At 26.9% G+C, this 14,715-nt stretch overlaps 1 protein-coding gene across 9 annotated transcripts in view; it reads right to left on the bottom strand.

The window, feature by feature from the left end:
* LOC147810052 (nuclear cap-binding protein subunit 1-like) overlaps positions 1 to 14,689 on the bottom strand; it is a 40,400-nt gene extending 25,711 nt beyond the window's left edge. For 2 of the 9 annotated variants that reach the window (XR_015434095.1, XR_015434102.1), the window contains exons 1-5: positions 14,549 to 14,686; positions 12,171 to 12,303; positions 9,494 to 9,617; positions 7,647 to 7,691; positions 1,050 to 1,194 (exon numbers count right to left, since the gene is read on the bottom strand). The gene's annotated coding sequence lies outside the window, so the exon portion shown is untranslated. Of the gene's footprint in view, positions 1 to 1,049; positions 1,195 to 7,646; positions 7,692 to 9,493; positions 9,618 to 11,316; positions 11,433 to 12,170; positions 12,304 to 14,548 lie in introns of those variants that run through there. The other 7 variants (XR_015434097.1, XR_015434101.1, XR_015434098.1 and 4 more) reach the window with 7 other exon arrangements.
* Between the last annotated feature and the right edge of the window lie 26 nt (positions 14,690 to 14,715).

A 14,715-nucleotide genomic window follows, 5' to 3' on the forward strand; every position in this document is an offset into this window, starting at 1 on the left:
TGGAAATATCATCTCTGGAATGCAAGCAACATTTACAAACTTTCGATATTGTGATAACTATACAATTCGAATTTTGAATCAGAAATGAAATATTTACCGACAAAACAGTTAAATTAATTAATATATAGTTAGTTTATTAAAAAAACTTTTTTTAAATTTAAGATATGTTATAAAAGGTAAAATAAAAAAGAGAAAAATAGCATTAATACAACAATTGGTTTACAAACATTGCTGTTAGCGATTGCAAAAAAATGTATGATTGGTTGGTTTGCTGAGAAAAAATAATTTACAAATTTCTTTGAATGGGAGTACAAAAGCTTTCAGAAAAAGAGTGCGATATAAAATCTATTATTATTAAGTTATAACCAACAAATTTTTGGAGAATTTTATAAACTTAAAAATACAAAAACATTTTGAATCATTTTGTCAATAACAATTCAATTAAATGACCAATTTGAAATTTTTTAAAAAGGAAGAAAAATGTAACGCTTCAGACATACGAATACATGACTTCAAAAACTCCTTATTACGCTGCTCAGAGATTTTCCTTAACTAAATTAAATAGCACAGAATTTTTTTTTAACTGAAACAAGTGATTCTAAAATTAGGGAGTGCAGTACTGCAAATAAATTAAATGTCACATGACTTTCAGTCGCAAATTTTTTTTTAACAGGAAACAAATTGATTAAGAAACACGAATTTGACAAGAAAGTTTCTGTGAAATGGTTTCTTTAATGAAAATACAACATTGAAAAAACTCCTCTATCATAGAACTTTTGGGTATTGAAATTCTTGCATTACTTTCTAATTGAATAACATTTGGTAGAATAAAGTTTGGAAAAGTCAATGGGCACTCGATTGAAATTTTAGCAAATGTAACTATAAAAACAGAGAGTTTGGCTTTAAGAAGAGAATTATTTTGGGGGTTATTGTTCCCTCTCTCAAAAATTTGTGAACTGAAAGATACATAAGAAAAAGAGCTTTGATCTCTATTTCTCAAAATTTTTAATTATATTATTAGCAGTTTTAAAAAAGAAAGTTATACATACAATCTGTAGAGCACTCACGTAATCAGCATCACTTAACCAAAGTGCACATTCAAAGTTAGCTTCAATGTCATCAATAAAGGGAAGAAATTCTCTTTCAAAAAAAAATTAAAGATTCTGCAGAAATAGATGTCTTATCAAACACCTCCTAAAACAATACAACACAATATTAGAAAACACCAGTAATTGAATTAAGGCAATAATTATTAAATACAGTCATTACTGCGACTAATACATCGATTTCATAGACACAATGTTACTTTAACGTGTGTTAGAAAATCTGAATTGAACTGTTGATTCCAATATAATACTTGATTAATTTTTTAAAAGAAAATTACATCAAATACAGGTGTTAAAAATTTTCGCTCTTTCAAACATTTGGTTTAAAAATAAGGAAAACATGAAAGCGCTCAGTAGTAGTAAGAATAATATTTTCAAATACAGTAAAAATATCAGATGTTTTCATACATATGCAAATTTTTGGTAAATTTCCAATATGAAAATTAACCTTACTTTTGATAAATATTGAATTGCTCATTCCAATATAACTTGAAATTTTTGTTTAATTTTATGTAAGAAAATCACATCAAAAACAGGAGTTAAGCATTTTATCTCTTTTTCAAAACAAAAATTTTTTCGCAGGCAAAAACTCAATGGATAGCAAAAGTTTCATGGAAGTCCACCTATTCTTTTGAGGTTAGTGCTCAATGAACATAGAGCATCTTGAATTCAACATGAAAGTATGAAAGAACCATCATTTCTTAACCTAGACGTAATCTATGGTAAAAAGGATGGTGGAATATCAGTTACTCTTCATTATTAAGAATTAAAAATGTGTAACACATTCCTATGCATAGCTGCCAACCTTAGGAATCAAAAATTAGGAGCACTATCTGCGACAAAATTATATGCACTAATTACAGGAGTAAGACAAAAATTTAACTATTAAATCATAACATTAATAGACATATATTTAAATATGTAAATTAGTAAAACAAAATTATAAACACTATCTTTTGTGGGAAACTTATGATATTAATATTTTATAATTAGGAATACCGGTATAATAGATTAAAAACAAACATTACCTATTAATATATAATTATTTATCTCCAAATTATAAAACACAGGTAAATAATAATCTACATCATAAACAAATATTTTTGCGGTTTTGGATGTCCTAAACTGGTTTTGGACAGGACACGTGGGTTTTACAGTCTTAAAGTGTCCAAAACCTTGAACTTTGGAAAAAGATAAAAATTCTATAGGTGTAACCATTGTACACATAATAATTACATGTATCAATAAATATTTGATATTTTTTATACAATTTACTTTAACTTATTAAAGGAAAATAATATAATATGAAAAGGTTTATAATTTTTGAAGATCCATAATTCATTGAACAACAAAATTGAATACCTTATCCTTTAAATATAAATATGCTTTTAATACTGATAAATAATGTTTTTGCATAAGGATAGATAAAGCAATATTAAAAAATAATAATAATTTTTTAAACAAAATACTAAATTTGTTTAAAAATTAACCTTTTACTTTTCGCAATATTTTTTTAAGGGAATGTTATAATTTCTGCATCACAGGATGATAAATAAGATATCTATTTTAATGTATTAACAGTTTTGAAGGGCATAACATCAGTTTCAGTTACTGACACTGGTGATGTATCACCACTATGCTAAAAAAATCGAACATGAATGAAATAAAAGTATTCTTGACTCGTACTATAGAAAAATAAACCTGTTTATGACTAACCAAGCACTTATTCCCTATTAGCTTAACCTGCATGGCAAGGTCAAACTTCAGTTATGTAGTATTGAATGAGAGGACCAATTGAACTTGATTACTGATTAATCTTCCTTTGTTTAATGTTTAAATTGAAGAGGCAAACAATATTAATAAAACATTACACTTTCAAAAACAAATATTCTCTAGTAGATTTAATTATCAATATGCTATTAGTTTCATGTTTATTTTACCTTTTAAATATCGTTCAGATAAAATTGTGACATAATTTGAGTAAAAGGGTTTTGGACAGTTTAAGACAGGACGGTTTAAACCGTGGATTAATCCATTCTGTCCTAAACCTTGCCAACTCTGGTTTAAATACTACAAGGAAAAATTTTCAAAAAATAATAATTTAGTGAAATAATCAGCAACAGCTATTGGAATAGTATTTTCCAATAAAAAGCTACTAAAAAGTACTTTAGCACAATAATCACAGGATGCGTGCTTGTGCCGATCAGAAAAAAAGGATTGGTTTAAAATCAAACATTTTATGAAAATTCAGATTTTTTATAAAAATATCAGATTTTCAGATTAGATTTAAAAATTAGGAACAAATCCGAAAAATTCTGAACAGTTGGCAGCTATGTCTTATGCAAAGTCTTCAGCGTACGACACATTTATAACATTAGTACATTTCTTTCATGAATCATATTTTTCTTGTTTAAAAATTTTACTTAATCTTTTTAAAAAGTGTAGTAATAAATAACTTATTTTGGAGATAAATCATGCATTCTTCCTGACTTTATTTTTGCTCAGATTTAAGAGCTTTCTGAACATACGTTATGTAGCGGAAATATATTATAATCAGCATAATATCATATGCTTAGAAGTTAAATTAAAAATTTAGCATGCAGTAGATAGAAGAATAATATTTTTGTCAAAATAAGTTCTGCATTTATGAGTAAATATTTGCTGTAATTCTATATATTTATGATGCAGCGACTTCTTGTTCAGAAGTGCAATTTCATTTAAACCAAGTAGGACAGGTCACCATTTTGAGTGTTGATTTTATAGTTAAGTACCTATATATTCTACTCTAAGCAGAAGGCACAAAAATTTGTGAGTCAAAAAATCAGAATGGGTACTTGTTAAGTGGGAAAAAGCTTACAATTAGACTATAATACATTGTCTTAAGCAAATCTCACATAACAAATGCATTGTATGACATAAAAGATGACATCACGTGGGAAAATGGTAACACTAGCACCAATTGGAAATCAGATGTAACAGTAGGATATGACAAATCATTTTCATGATACAATACTGACAGTTTGAGCAATTAAAGGCTCATATATGCATTAAAAAAATTTAATGCTGGTAAAACAAATTCACTTCTTATTAGCTCTCATAGTAAATTTTTTTAAAAATTCCATGTTGTTGTGTGCCATTAAGGCACTCGGTGATGCAATTGTTCTTGGTTTTCAGTGGGCCATCTACGGCCAAGAATTCGACTTCTGCCACACCCATACGTCACACCTGTTTATAAGGCGGATCCATTCATACAACCTTTCATGTATCCACTTATAAATATATATTCAAAGAAATGTTAAGGAAACAATTAAATTTTTGGTTAATAGATTACCAGAATAAGATTAAAAATAATATCTGGAATAGAATTAAAAAAAAAAAAAAACATCATGAAAAATTAAATAAACTCAAAACAGCTTTTTTTTTTTTAGCTCTGCAGCTCTCTTTGACAAATTTTTAATTCTTACCAAATCTGACGATGACTGATCTGATATTTTAAGCATTTTGCAAACATGGAAAAAAAGAAATGAAGGATAAGGTCAGAAGAGGAAGATATTCAGAGAGGCAAGTCTGCATTAGAAGTGGATATTTGGCATTGTGGTGATGAATTTGACAGATTTGTGATTGAGCAACAGGGAAAAAATAATGAAGGTGGTAATAAGAATATTATTTATGCAATTACGGTTTTATTGGTGTTTTTTATTGCTTGTAACATGTTCTGAAGAGATTACTATTTTGTAAAAGAATGATTGTTTATTAATGAAATTAATATGGAAATGCTATGGTAAAATATAGCCTCGATACCATATTTTTAGTTGAGTTTTTACTTACTTATATTCAGGGGATTTTTATTTGTTTTATTTTTATGAAATTATGGGCATAAGAGGAACAAAACTGGACCCTGGGTAAAATATTTAATACAGAGCTGTCGCCGGCCAGCTGGCCGAGTGGTTAGCGTGCCTGACTGTGAAGCCAATGGCTGCGGGTTCGAATCCCGCTCAGGGGCCCTATTACCAGCTTCACGGAATCTGATTCCGATCGAAATGAAACTCTCGTGACGTCATAAATCCGTGAATGTCAGTTAGGCTGTATTACGAGCTCTTGATTCCGATCGGAACTAAATTCCTATGCGAAATAATTACGAATCCGATTCCGGCAGGTTTAGAGCAAGCGAAATCTAGATTCCGATAGGAGTTTGTTAATTTTAGTGAACAAAATGGCGCTGTTTTCTGTCAAACAGCTAGCTATTGTTGAAGAGAGTGATCGAAACACTATTAAGAGAAAGATCTATCGGCCTAAAAGATTTTGGGTATTCCAATATTCCGACAACAAAATTTAGAAGTTCATTTAGATTGGAAATTAGTTTTTTTCAAATGGTGTTACTCATAGGCGAAATTCAGTAGTGGAAATGAATAATGTCGGATTGTGGAAATTACAGAAGCTACATAACAAAAAAAAAATGTACAAAAAAACAATAGAATCTTAGCTAAAAAAAAGGAGTTACCAAAGTTAGCTATTAGAATTTCCTATAATGTTTGAAATATGCATGTGTAGGGATTTAACAATCGACTGTGTTAACCTTCAACCATCTAAAGATACTTTAAGATGTATCCAAGTTAACATGTCTTACATAGTAGTGATTTGGTATTTAATATTTATAGTGGTAATTACGCCAGATATGCCGGTAAGGCTTCCTTTATTTTAATCTGGATTGTTTTCTAGGTATTCCACAATCATTGTTTGCAGGCGAATATTAATTTTTGTACGTGAAGCCATTTGAAAATACTACGCTGTAATTTCACTCTATACTACTCTCTGTACTTCAAATAAACACAAACTTGGCTTTTAGAACACAAAACTGTTGAAAATGTATGAATTTTTAAGCTTTCAGTTCTAAGTTAATGCGATTTTAACTCGCATAGAAGTAGAGAATACAAACATATCGTTGCCAGATTAATAAATTAGAATTATAATAATTTTCTAATTGGTCAAAGTTAGCCCCGCCTACAAACTTCAATTTCACCGGAATCGTACAGAATGGCGATTTCGATTCCGATATGCTCATGTTACGGCACAGTGGGTTTTACGAAATTGGCAATCCGATGAAAGCTAGTTTCCGATCGGAATCGTTTCCGAGCGGAATAAATTTCGATGGGTTGGTAATAGGGCCCCTGGGCATGGATGTTTCTCTCTATCTGTGTCGTCTTCTGATGTGTGAATGTATGAACATGGCCTACCCTATGAACGGGTATTTGTGGCAGTGTGGCGTGGGTAATGTTGCTCGCCTCTGTGACTTTGGTTCACAGGTGCCCACTGGGTAACGATAAATGAGCAACACTTCCGGCATCTTCTAAGGCGAAGAACGAAAGTTCAGTGCCTGCCGTTATTAAAAAAAATAATAATAAAATACAGAGCTGTCATTCTTTAAATTGTATACAATGCTTTAGTTTTATAAAACTTGTGGCCGAGTGGTAACAAAATGTTTGCCGGGTTGAAAAAAAATCTTAGATATCTTCCATATTTTTTATTAAGTAAATGTACATTACTTGATGTTAATAAATGACAATCCCAAAGGAGCTGGCAAAACTTTTTTTAAAGACGAATTTTCATTTAAATTGAAATTTTTTTATATAAATCAAATTTTTTTATATATATGCTAGCCAAATTATCTAACAAAATACATTAACAATATATCATGACTTAAAAGTATAATTTCAATAGTATAGATAAAATTGTTAATATTTCTAACTAAAATCTTTAAAAAAATATTTTTTTCATTATTACAAGCTAAACATCTAAAATTTTAATGACAGGGAGGCAATTGAACAGTTAGATACCCAGTGAAGAGTAAAACAGTTTAAATCAGAACACATTAAAGAAAAAAAAATTATTGAAAATTTTTATGTGCTGTCTTTCATTAATATTGTTAAATGCTAATGACATATTTAATTTGTTTTAAGAACACTTAAAGTATTTAAATAAACATTAAATTAAATGGGTATTATTAAAATATGTTAAATTCCTAGCTGATTGTTTTACATACAGCAAAAGAAAATTAGTCTCTAGTTTAATTTACTTACTTGTCTATTTAGAAACATAATAATTTTTATTTTTCGGAAAAAACCTTTATTATCAAAAAAATCAGATTAAAAAAATCACACCTTAAAGAATATAATTACAAAATATTTTTGACTTAATAACTTATTTAAAAAATCATTTAGTTTAAAACAGTGATTTTCATTAAAAAAAAATATATATAGTTAATTTAAAACATGACTTAAATCAAGTGATTTAAATCATATCAACCTAGTATCCCAATAATAAGTTAATTTTGAGTTTAGTAGGGTTCCAATATTTGTTAAAGTTTTTGTTATGTAACAAAGGTGGCAGCAGTAAAAATGGGCTAAATATAGTTGGCAGTGAAAAGAAATTGCCAAAATTATTCTGAGTTGGGGAGACAAAGTTGTTCGAAGAACTAAATCAAATACCAAAGAAAATTATTTTTTCATGAATTTTCAATATAAAGTAAAAACAAATGCATACCTTAGAATGCAATGGGTTGGATCCCTTACTCACATTTGGAAACTCCTGATGGAGGAAAAAAAATTTAAAAAGTATTTGGCACACAATTGAAAGAGAAAAATATATAAATAAAATTAACAATGCACAATAATATTTAACTGAAACATATTATCAAACTGTGAACATGATTTAATGAGGAACTAAATAGTTTCCAAGCAAACATTTTTTGCATAAGCTTTAAATAAATCAACTAGAAAAAAAATCAACTTTAAATAAATCAACTTGTAAAAAAAAACTGTTCAGAAATATTTTTATATTTATAAATAAATAAAAATAAAAAAAAGAAGGAATGTTGGAAAAAAATTGCAAGTCAAAATTCAAAGTTATGAGATTCCTAAAAAAATATATTCTTACAATTGAACTTACTTAAAACTTATTATTGAACTTGTTTTTCAATACAAATTAATTAATTAAGAGATCAAAGTATTTTTATTAGAAGAAAAGTATTAAACTTGATACTTTTTTGAGTAAGAACAATATAAAAATGCTTACACAATAAACTATTTTATATAACTGCTTGTTACAAGCGGTCATCAATAACATTTATAAGAAAAATTTACTTAAAAAAAATAAATTTTCATGTAGTATGGATGAAAAACCTTTTTTGAATTGCAGATAAAGAAACAATTATAACAAATTCATAGGAGTGCAAAAGTAGGAAAAAAAGAAGAAAAAAAACAGGAAATTAAAATTTTCATTTGATTCAAACTGTTAATCAAAAATTGAAAATTTTTAATAATCAGTATTTGATGAATGTGATGATCTCACTTATAATTATTTTCATATGTTTTTCAACTTTTGAAATCATTTCTATCATAATAAACAAGACTTTGAAAACAAAATTGTTGCAATCCAATAATGTGAGAAAAATTACAAAATATATAAGTAAATGATGAGTACAGCTGGAAAATATTTTTTCCGGTATGTTTATTTTCTTATTATATTTTATTTAAGACAGTTCAGGGGCTAAATTGAAAACGCTATAAGCCACTTTTAGTCAATCAGTCATAGGTGAATTCTTTAAATTTTTCAGTCATACTTTTTCTTTTAATCTATCGTTAAACTTTTAGAAACTTCCATACCATTCCAGTGGACACTAATGATAATCTTTTAATGCTGTATTGCAACTTCAGGAAAAAGGGAGGTCACCTTCAATTTTTAAATTATTATTATAATCTCATTGATAAGTAAAGTTTAAAACAGTTTTAAGTCAAACTTGAAGGTGAAAAAAAAAAAATGCTTGTTCTTGCGTCCACGAACAATTATTTGTGTTCCTTGCTTCAATGTAATACATTTTGTAGAATTGTGCTTTAAATGGAAAAAAAAGTGACAAAAAGTGTGAAAGAAAAAAAATTATTTATTTTAAAACATTTAACATTTAGTTATTATTTTTATTATAAGAAGTAAAAAAAAAGAGGTAATAGAAAATAATAATAATAGTCTGTATTCAAGGAAATACTTTGAATGGGCAATTAACTTACTAAAAAATTTAACTCTTATTTGGGTTTAACAATATTTTATCACTTTACATAAAACAGAAAATGACTTAAATTATCTTCGTCATTCTCTAAATAAATTTTTTAAAAAGTACACCAGATCACTATGAAGCATCTAGAAAGAAAAGACCGCAATCCATAGAAAAATTAATTTCCTTATAATAAAAAAAGTCCCAACAAAAGGCTGAGATATTAAAAAGCATTTTTAAAAATAACTAATACAGAAATTTAATTTTAAAAAAAATTCCCAGTTCCCACTCTTTTAAATGTCATTGTTTGATAATTAAATAATTGAAATAAAAAAAGTCTCACCTCAATAAGTATCAGTCTTTTACCATTTGAATATAAAAATATTTTGAAGATTGTAAGAGAAGTAGACATAAGGACTGAGCTTGAGTTTCCCTAGTGGTTATCTGATCTCCAAAGCAGAACATGCCTAGAAGAGAGATTTTAAAATATATTTAACATTTATACAAAATGTAGAAAAGAAATACTATTTAATTTTTTAAAGGTATAAAAGATGTTAACCAAGTCATATACAGGCAAATATATCAAATTTTTACGTAAGAATCATAGTTTGAATAAATACATAATGGACAATTACAGTATATTATTTTCAGTTCTAACTAATTGGAAATTTTCTCCTGAATCCGAAAATATAATTGTTTTTTCTTCAAATGCTTATTTGTTTAATTATTAAATATTATTAATTTCTCAAAAAGGCCTCCGTAAATGATGCAATCAAAAACAATCCTTGATTGGTTATGACGTCACATTTGCTGAATAGAAATGTGCCTTCTCCATCTGCTAAGGCTATTTCAATGCTCTTTTAATTTTGATATCACTTATATCGTTCAAACATTCTTTGTATATTATTAGTAAGAATTTTAAGAATTAAATTTATGGTGTTGACAGTGTGTGCGAAATGGAAGAAGGATTTTAAAACTCCAAACTGTTTGTTATTACTAAAATATCTGAAGAAATGGTTATGCTGCTCCTTACAGAGAATCAACATCTCTTCTTGGCTAAAATCAGTGGTGTTAAAATTCATAGAAAATATTATTTAATTTCATTTTTTTAGTTAAAATAATGCTCTATTGCAGCTTAATTACTTAATTAAAATCAGTTGCAGATCGGATAGAAGTAGTATACATTTAGATATAGTGTGGATGATTTTATAATTCGGTATTGCATGAAAAAAATCAGTGTTTTCATAAATCTAGTTCATTAAAATAATTCAATCGACCATCGTTACAATCTATGCAATAATGTTCAAAAATTAAAAGGTAATGTAATACATTTCAGCTCTTTTTTTCTGAACTAGAGTTGAAGTATTTTCTTTAAGTAAATATTTACTAATGCAGTGCGTTTTTTCTTCTTTTTTTTTCTATATATTAAATATACATTAAGACTTATATTTATTCTCAATATTATTCTTTGAGTAAATAGAAATTTCGCTATAGTTAGAAATTATTTTTAAATTTATAATTTTTAATTCCTTTTTCTTTTATATAGTACTTATAAAATATGGTTATTGTTATTATTTATGCATACTATTTGTCAGTTCTAAAATAATAAAAGAAGAATTCTAAAATAATAAAATTAATTCATTATACATTTCTAGAGAAAAAAATTCATTAATTAAAATAGGAAGAAAAGTCTTAGGTTAAGCATTCAATATCGCTGAAAACGAATCAACACTTTCAAGAATTTAGTCAATTGAAATATATCTGCCCCTCATCATCATCTCCATGTTCTATGTGCTTATACTTAAATTTTCCCTTAATGTAATTTAATTTAGCCACATAATTTCAGCGTATAGCATCAAACTAGTCGGTTTCACTTAAGTTAAAGAATTAATAAAAAAACTTTTGCAAAATGAAAAGAAATTGTTTTAAGTATTTATTAAACAATTAAAGAGACAGTAATGTTGACATGTTTTCTCAACATTTTTATTCTTTGAGTGACTTTGCTGCAGTGAAAAATTATTTTTATATGTGTTTATAAAATTTAATTCTTGTCTTTGTAATGTGAATAAATGCACATGTTTATTTGCAATACTCTTATGACATAGATTTACGGAATTAAAATAAAATATACAGCAATATATTAATTTCATTTTTCTTTCTTCTTACCTTTTTTGTTTGAAAGAATGAATTAAAAGTTTTACTGAGATCACAAGTTTTTTAAAAAGGCTACTGCTGTGCAGAAGATAATTCCCTGCATTAAATTCAAGTTAGAATAAATAAATAAAATCAGTAACTTAAGTTTTTCTACTTTTTCAAAACCGAAAATTAATCTATAAAAAGATTGATTCAACATTTCTTTCACTTAACATGAAAATAAATCTTTGAAATTAAATTGAAATAAATTTTAAAATTAAGTTTAACATGGTTAAAAAATATTGGAAAACAAATTTATTATTTTGTGTTTATAACACATAATTTTAATAAGTAATATCTGAAATCCATAATTCATTTTAACACCTTTTTTATTGAACTTAAAATTCTTAATTATTCAGAACTAGAAAATCTTGCCAACTATTAACAAATGTTTTAATGGACACCATTGAAATTTAAAAATATTATAAAAATATGTTATATTAAGCCCACATTTTCATTCATTTGAAAGAAAATTATAATTTTATTTATTAAGGGATTTGTTTTTAATAATTGTATAATAACATTAACCATAATATTCAGAAGTTTTAGTTTTGTAATTGAAAAATATTTATAAATTGTACTGGATCTTCAATTGGTAAATTTAAAATAAATTAACTAATTTAAATCAAATTAAGCCTTTCAAATAATGATTTTTTTTATCATTTATTTTTTATTTTAAAATCTATTTTGACAGTGGATTTTTAAAAATAAAGAAGTCAAGTTAAACATGAGAAGCACATAACAAATTGCATACCTAATATTTTAACAATTTTATGCACATTAAATATTTTTAAATACAAAACTCAGGAAAGAAAAAATGATGTTACCATTATTTGTGTTTAGTATTTTCTTGATGCTTATTTGACCAAGCAAATAACTTAATATCACGAGATTTACCTAAGCTTTGACCGCTGCAGTCTCTCTGACACCTTGTGGGCCACTCAAAGTAAGAAAACACTCCTATATTAAACAAAAATGTACATCAATTTTTGAACAATGTGTTACAATAATAAACCAATTTGAATCAGCTTGATCTAAATTGCTACTAAAATCACATTTAAATCATTTGGATTTCCCTTTTAAAAAAATCACAACTTAAACTAAAAGAAATAATATTTTTAATATGTATAATTTTTTAGTAACATTTAATAAAACTTTTTTACATAAAATAAAATCAGTTTTTATTTTTGAATTTCTGTTTCTGTAGCATCATAATTGCCCTTTATTATATTATCATACTACTATTATCAGAACTATTCAACATAGCAAACAAAAATGAAGTGAAAAAAAATTTAAAAAAGCATGCAACTTTTTTCTTAAGCAACAACCAATTGATAGGACCTTCACCTACTAGTTAATTTGATTTATCACCATTTCTGATGCAAAAAATTAAATAAATATTATAAAAAGAAAGCCTTTGATTAAGCTAAGAAGAAAATTCTATTATTTTCATAACATTAATTATGAAATCCTTAGCCAGGCAGAATCTTCCTTTATTTTTTTTAGAAAACTATTTTAACTGGCAAAAGTTTGAATTTTTATTTCTTTTCCTTGTAGCAACAGATGAAAAAGCAATTGCTTACTTATGCCTCTGAGAGATGTTTATTTATAATTTACTGTGCATGACTTAGTACACTCAAACATTAAAAAGAATTTTGGAGAATGAAAAACCAGAAAATATATTTGAATAAATAAAATTTTTCAATAGTTTCTAATAATGTAAGTCCAAAATAAAACAAACTTATTTACCAAGATGACTTGAATTAATCCACAACAACACAAAAACAATGGTAGGTTCTTCTTCTTGCTTAATAAAGTGTAACTCAGAGATCGTTCATTAGAAAACAGAATTTCAATACAATCAAGCTACCGGGTCTAACCCCGCTATCAGATCTTACCCTTTTCTTCCCAACATATATTTAATTAAAAATATCACCACTTAAAATTTGCTTTACTGCATTTGAATGAAAGGAAAAGTCTTTTCAATAAAAACAAGAGGTGGATATTTCTGTATCATGATCTGTTGTGCTAACTACAATTGACAAGGTGAGAAATAGATTTGAAACTAGCAATTTAAAAAACAAAACAAAAAACATGTAGATGTTTGTCCACGGATTGCTACGAGTCATACTTTACAAGTTTATCCCCTTTCGTGATGTTTTTATAAGTTTGTAGCGGGCCACTGCTGGAAGTTCCCAAGACTTGACGATTATTCTGCCACAGATTACAGCACGAAAATCTACCCAACAAGAGAGCAAATTTATTCTGTTTATTAGTTACATTCTGAATCCCCACTTGTACTTCAGAAACTTTTTTTTATGAATTGCAAGCTCTTCTTAAAAAAAAAAAAATAGTTTACCAAACATCAAATTTAATTTTTTTTTACCATAATACAATAACCAAATTAAATTATATTGATTTTTTTATGCAAAATAAAAGGATGATGAGAAACCACAACACTGAGGAATAATATGAGCAATTGGTGGAAAATCTTTTTAAACGAAAGAAAAAAATTTTATTAAAATTTAAAACAGTATATCTCAGTAAAAGAAGAAAAAAAATCAAGTAAATTTTACTACTTTGAAATATAGCTAATCGAACAAAGGATTGATAAAAGGTTGATCTGTAAGAAACAAACAGAGTAAAATAAAGCCAGGGGTCTGTCCATGCCAAATTTACTACCATTTAGCGGTATCTTCACAAATTCAATTTTAGGAGAAACGGTAGTCTTATAAAATACTCTTTCTTAAAATTTTATTTTTTATCCCGTAAGAAACTATAAACCATATTTTTACCACATTTTTGTGTTGATTTTTTTAAATAATTCTTTATTTTCACAAATTATGTCAAAATTTTCACAAAATAGGTACCTCACAGAAAAACCTAGTTAGACCCCTGAAAGCTGTAACCATAGTTTCAAGTACTATTGATATTAAAATAAATTTGATATTTCAATATAATTCTTAGATATTTTACATTACTCCATTTGGATCAAAAATTACTAAACATAAAATTAACTACAAGATTTCATTTTTCACAAGAATAAAGCTGAAATATTTTATAATATACTCCAGATCAAGAATAGACAGGAGTTCAAGATTTGCTCTGTTATAAATCAACTTATAACATTGACATACAAAGAGAAATGAATAGTTATAATTTCAGAGAAAAGGAAGCAGACGAGTTGTACAATACTTAGTCTTACAACATTTGTCGGCAAGAATTCTTCGACCCATGTTCAAAATGATCTTTTCCGCACTGAAACAAATCTTCGTGTTTCGAATCAAAGTAGTTTTAAGATTTCGCTTTTGCCATTAAAGCTGCCTTTACTGGTGTTTGTTTCACTTATTTTTCGCATGCTTGTGTGCTCAA

This window comes from Parasteatoda tepidariorum, chromosome 5 (genome assembly GCF_982258835.1).
Source record: "Parasteatoda tepidariorum strain Cologne lab strain chromosome 5, Ptep-v5.0, whole genome shotgun sequence".
Taxonomy (NCBI): domain Eukaryota; kingdom Metazoa; phylum Arthropoda; class Arachnida; order Araneae; family Theridiidae; genus Parasteatoda; species Parasteatoda tepidariorum.